The 6,709-nt window shown below is 49.8% G+C and overlaps 1 pseudogene; it reads right to left on the minus strand.

The window, feature by feature from the left end:
* Window positions 1–475: 475 nt before the first annotated feature.
* LOC136613401 (U2 spliceosomal RNA) lies at window positions 476–603 on the minus strand (annotated as a pseudogene).
* Window positions 604–6,709: the final 6,106 nt, after the last annotated feature.

The following is a 6,709-nucleotide window of genomic DNA, read 5'->3' on the forward strand; positions in this document are numbered from 1 at the left end:
GGCATGGTTGCGTGTTTTTTTGCGCTTGCAAATGTGCTTGATTCGTGCTAACAAAAGTACAGTAAGGGCCGCTTCACACAAACATATTTGTTTCAATGGATGCCTTCAGAATTCTCTTTACTCACACATTTCGCATGCGTGCAAAACCTCACCATGCTCTATTTTTGTGCACATTTGCGCACCAAGGGTCCCTGTACAAGTCTATGGGAAGTGTGCACGTAACCGATTCCTATCTCCAAAAAAGGTTATAATAAACAGCGATAAAAAAGTCTTATAAACTCCAAAATGGTACAAATAAAAACTACAGGACATCACGCAAAAACACGAGCCGTCGCACAAGTATCATGCGATACTTCCGCCATGTATCACGTGGACATGAGGCCTAAATCTAAGTGCTTAATTGTTAGCAGCCGCAGCTGCGCTGCACCTCTTGCTCATCAGTTTTTTTTCCTGCTTTTGGAAACTGCTGTAGGAAAGGGGGTGCACCAGTACTGGAGGTACTGCAATACCAGGTCAATGTGCGGAGTGGACAGAGCAAGCACTTTTTCCAGCTCCCTGTTCTAAAAATCCATTTAATATATGATCCCCAGATAGGGGACGTATCAGATGCAACACGCTCAGCCAGCACTCCGGGCACACCCACAATGCACTGAGGGAGCCGGAAGACCTTTGCATAGCCCCGCCCAACGCCTTCTCAACCAGGGTGAGCCGTCCCCGCGGGAGACCCGCGCCTGAATGGAGCATGTCCGCCTGCAGGGAAAAATGACATCCGCAGGTATTTTACTACCTGCAGGTGTCTAATGCATCCATATCCATTGCATAGCGCCGATCGCAATGCCGGGGGGGGGGTCCGAACAGCCCGGGATGACAGCTCCATGCTGCGGACACCGACAGCATGGAGCTGTCACGTCCAGAGCCCGAGGGGCTTTATTCTCTGCAGGACACATGTTTTTACTTCCTCAGAGAATAAAGCCCCCTTCGGGAGGACGTAAAAACACTATGGCCCGGGGCGTGGCTTAGCAAGCAAGGAGAGAGGTCGCACGCTGTTTTGCTCCTCCACAGAATCTCCCTTTTCAGCCCTTTTCTGGGTCAAATCAGTGACCCAAACAGAGGCAGACAAGAGCACAGCACCTGGGGACCCACCAGAACCCACAACCGGCCCGGACAAGGCTCACCTGGTGATCTCCAGCCGCCAAAAAGAAGCCGAAGAGCCGCGGCCCTGCACAGCGGCCCGCGCCCGCGGCCTAACCCGACAAGTGCCGCGCTCAGAAACACCCGGCGAGGACCGCTCACGGAGCCCCAAGCAGAGGACTACGGCACAAGGTAACCCCTGCCGACTTGGAGGGGAGGCTCTGTCACCCTCAGTGCCCGCGCTCTCACCGCAGCGCCTTGCAAATACACAGCCGCGGCTCCCTCCCTCTGAATATACCGCCGTGGCCACCAACCTGCAACTCGGCGGCACATACACTCATCAGGGTGATCCCCCGCTGGACTAATCCCCACGCTGGTGGTTTTCCCCCTCCTGCTCCCCAGAGCCGACAATCAGCACGGGCGGGCACACCGGAAGATCTGCACCTAGTCTCTAGCTCCCTGTGAGGCAGCGGCCATCTCGCCCCCCCTCCCCCCTGAGTCGAGCAGGCTGCTTGGCATACTAGCCAGACCAGAGCAGAAAAGTAAAAAAGAGAGGATACTGTGATCCTCCCAGCACATCAACACCAGGCAAAGTTTAAAGCAGTACTCACTATTTCTGACGTGCAGCGGGGGAACGGAGGTCCTCTCCCCGGAGCTCTCAGACCGACAGCAGGCTCCATTAAAGTATAGTGCAGTTCAAATATCAATGCACCACTGCACCATCTAGTGGCCAAAACAGAGATAACCAGGACCTGAACCTCTTCTCATCCCTTTCTCAAAGCACTAAACAAAGCCAATCCTTGCCCATTAGAAAGAGCAACGAGGCCCCTAAGGCCTCCTTCCCACGAGCGTGACGGGCTCCGCCGCGTAATATTACGCAGTGAAGCCCGTCACGGCGCCCCCCAGAGACCCCATACTTACCAGCGGAAGATCGCGTGAAGACGCTTCCCTGCCCACCGCCGTCGCGTCATGTGACACGTGACGCGCCGGCCGCGTCATATGACGCGCGGCGGTAAGCGGGGAAGCGTTTTTTCACGCTATCTTCCGCTGGTAGCAGCGGGAGATAGCGGCTTCCATTGACTGCAATGGAAGCCGTCAGCGCGTACACCCGCAGCAAATAGAACATGCTGCGGGTGACAACGGGAGATTTCACGGTGCGTAATTCCGCGGTGGAATTACGCATCGTGTGCATTGTGCTATTAGGTTCAATAGAACCTAATAGCATGGGGCAACGCAGCGGATTTTTGCCGCGGATTTACGCGGCGTAAATCCGTTCGTGGGAAGGAGGCCTAAGGCCTCATGTCCACGGGGAAAATAAGAATTAAAATCCGCAGCGGATTTTAACTCTTCTCCCGCGCGCGGATCCGCACCCCATAGGGATGCATTGACCACCCGCGGGTAGATAAATACCCGCGGATCGTCAATAAAAGTGATTTTAAAAAAAATGGAGCATGAAAAAATCTGGACCATGCTCCATTTTCATGCGGGTCTCCCGCGGGGACGGCTCCCGCGGGCTTCTATTGAAGCCTATGGAAGCCGTCCGGATCCGCGGGACACAAAAATCATATTTTACTTACACGCTCCGGTTCTTCTCTTCGGCGCCGCGCCATCTTCTCTCAGTCGCGGCCGGATCATTTTGCTTCGGCCCGGCGCATGCGCGAGGCACGTCACCGACGTCATCATGCACATCCGCCGAGCCGAAGAATGAAGATCCGGCCGCGACGAGAGAAGATGACGCCGCCGCGAAGAGAAGAAACGGAGCGGATGGGAGGTGAGTTTATTCTCATTTATTCCCATTTTCAGCGCTCATGTCCGCGGGGCAGGAGGGACCCGCTGCAGATTCTACATGGAGAATCTGCAGCGGATCTGATTTTCCCCGTGGACATGAGACCTAAGTGTGTTGAGAAGAGGGACCCACAGTTAACTACAAGGAGAATACCTCCCCACCTTACTGCCAAGTGATCTGTGGAGGAATATCTGCATAGCCAGACTGCTATATAGAAACTGTCAGCAACCCACAAAGACAGACCCTGTGCCAAAGGGTACTGACAGAAAAACACTATATAGCCTCCTCAGCATTACAAAATAGCCTGGAAGCAAGTCCCAGCCCCCGCAACACCCAAGGAAGCAATACATCGCGCGCCTCGCAGACGCAAATATCAAATTCCCGGTGCGACCCAGCGGACTCCTCAATCCCAAACACTTTCTTCTCAGAAAATACTGATAGTTCTAAAAAAAGAAAGGACTCTTATCAGGCAAAGCCACACTTAACAAATCTTCAAAACTCTACAGGAGCGCTACCTAAGGCACTCAAGATGGAATAGCAGGACTCTATGTTCTAACTCCACCCGCCACATGAGGCTCCTCAGCAACACATAACAGGACCACTCAACATCAATGAGCTTCTAAAGGAACTTTTAACAAACAACTACGCCTTCCAACGCCTCCATAAAGAATACGCCACCCGGTAGACCACTATACAACAAATAGCGACCAATCCACAGCGCATATCCAAGAATTAACTATTCAGGATGGTTAAGCGACGTATTAAAGCAACGGCCCCCAGGAGACTCTCAGAGTACTTCCCGCCTGGCACACAGAGCAACAAAAACAAACCCGCCACATCTCATTCAAACATCCCCGTAACCGAAGAAATACCCAACACCCACAGCCCTGCGGCTCTGTCTCCATACTCCTCCACAGGATCTCTCCCGCCTACCCCAGCCAATCCCAACACCTCCCCTGGAAGCGGAGGGAAAAGGAATGTTCAGGACCCCCTACCAGCCTCCCCCTCCCCAAAAGGACCGGCGGCAAAAAAGAGCCAAAATAACAATCCACAAGAAACTCCCCCGCAGACAGATCCTATCAACAATCTCCAAGCTTATCCCGACTCTGAAAGCCCCTTAACTATAAACGCTCTGAAGACTATGCTAATCTCGCTGCAAAAGGACATTTCTAAAGATATATAGAGCCTCTGTGGTCAATTACAATCTAACATCGACCACCTAGCTACCAGAACTGACCACCTTGAACGGAAAATGGGAGAATTTACCAAAGCCCACAACGAGTTGGTAGATGCGCATGGCAGTATGGAAGAAGTCGCATATTTGAGAGAGAAGGTCATAGACTTGGAAGACCGATCCAGAAGAAACAATCTCAAATTTAGGGGAGTTCCAGAGACTGTGACCCCCCCTGACATTCCACAATATATACTCAAATTACTCCAAACGCTTCTCCCGGACTTTCCCGAGATCGAATATGCAGTTGACAGAGCCCACAGAATTCCAAAAGCATGCTCTGTCCCTGAGTCAGCCCCCAGAGACATCTTAGCAAGAATACACTTCCATAAAATAAAAGAGGAAGTCTTGGCAGTTGGAAGGCGTAGAGGCACACTACCGACTCCATATGAAGACATACAAATATTTCCAGATCTTTCAGCCGCCACTCTGCAGTCTCGGAGAAAGTTTACAGAAGTTACAGCAGCACTACGAGAGGCGCACATCAAGTATAGATGGGGATTCCCAACCAAACTACTGATCTAAAAAAATGGAACCATCCAGGTTGCCACCTCGCCAGAAGAAGGCGTCTCGTTCCTTAAACAATGGGGGATCCCTATCCTTCAGAAGCCTCTGAGGACGGCGGTAGAATCTCCTACAAGAATCGAACAAGACTGGAAAACAGCAGATAAGCATGGCAGACACGCATAAATTGATGTTGTAAAGGGTCTTGAACCCATAGTTATATTTCTCCTTTACAGAGCCTAAAGTGGATGGTTTAAAATGCCACCCCTACCTAAGGTTCATTCATCCAGTGCAGATAGGCGCTGGATGAACAATATTTAGATTTTGTTAACTGTTAATGATGTTTTTTTTCCTTATGTCAAATATAGTTATAAAAGGTTCAGTAGGAGGCCACTTCCCTACCCCCCCACCATACTTAATATGAAAAAACACAACGACTCCCCAGCGTATAAACCACCTACCAGTGATGCCCATTAGCATCACATCCCTAAATGTAAAAGGCCTGAACAGCCCCTATAAACGTAGCATGCTTTGGAGACAGGCTCTTAAGTCCCACTCAGACATCTTCCTCGCCCAAGAGACACACTTCCTGAGAGATAAACACCCCCCCTGCAACCACCCTAAATTTCCAAACATTTTCCTGGCATCAAATGAAGGGAAAAAAAAGAAAGGCGTAATGATAGCCATTAGCCGGAACGTTACATTTTCCCAAAAAAACGTATACGTGGACCCAGGCGGGCGATTTCTAATATTAGTCTGCGTAATTAACGCCACCACCTACACTCTAGTAAATGTCTACTTCCCATTTAAAAGGCAGGCCAAATTCTTCAAACATGTTCTTTCCGAAGTGGCTAAAATTCGAGAGGGGAATTTGGTGATCGGAGGAGATCTAAACTCAATGGTGGACCCTACCTTGGACTCCACCGCGAGCGGCAGGGGCATGTCACCCATTGTCCCAATCATACACTCAGAAGAATTATACGACGTGTGGAGGTGCATGCATGGATCGTAGAGGGACTACACGTTTCTCTCCGCGCCACATGCATCTTATTCTAGGATAGATATGTTCCTGCTGCCGCGGGCAGGCCTCGAGGGGGTTTTACAGGCGGAAATGGGAACAATATCATGGTCTGACCACGCCCCCATATCCTTAACGCTCCAAGAGAAATTCAACTACTCCCCATCATTCCCATGGAGATTAAATGAATACACTTTAAACCATCCTGAGCACGAACTACCTCTTAAAGAGGAATTAGAAGGATTTTTGCAAACAATATAGGATCAGTCCCGAACATCTCCACAGTGTGGAATACACACAAAGCCTACATGAGAGGCATATTTATTAAACTTGGAGCAAGAGCCAAAAAGAAAAGAGAAGAGGAATTTAACCTCCTAATGGACAAAATTAAATCCCTAGAAGCATTAAATAAAAATAAACCTACCCCACAAAGGACAACAGACCTTTTTAACCTTCGGGCGAAGCTACAAAACCTGTTGGTTTTTAAACATGACATCGCGTTTCAAAAACTCAGAATGCAATTTTATGCGCACGACAATAGGACGGGCCTTACTAGCGAAGCAGCTCAAAGATCTTAGAACTAAAGAAAGAATTGCATACCTCCTCGACCCAGAAGGCAGAAAAATCTTCCATCCCCATAAAATGGCGAACGCATTTGCTGCATATTATTCCTCCTTATATAACTTAAAAAATAACCAAAACATACACCATCCCCAAAAGGAAGAAATACACAGTTTCCTACAAAGTGTGAACCTCCCTCGCCTGTCTCCCGAGCAAATAGAAAATCTCTCTTCCCCAATCACCTCTCAGGAAGTGGAGAACGTGATTAAATTACTTAAGCCCCACAAAACCCCAGGCCCGGACGGATTTTCAAACGGTTATTATAAAAAATTCGCAACGCTCCTGGCCCCTCATCTGGCATCTGTGTTCAACAGGGCGATGGAAAACGGCTCCTTCCCACCCGAGATGTTGGAAGCTCTGATCGTTACAATCCCCAAACCAGGGAAGGAGAATACATCCCCAGCCAATTTCCGACCTA

Source organism: Eleutherodactylus coqui, chromosome 2 (genome assembly GCF_035609145.1).
Source record: "Eleutherodactylus coqui strain aEleCoq1 chromosome 2, aEleCoq1.hap1, whole genome shotgun sequence".
Lineage (NCBI taxonomy): Eukaryota > Metazoa > Chordata > Amphibia > Anura > Eleutherodactylidae > Eleutherodactylus > Eleutherodactylus coqui.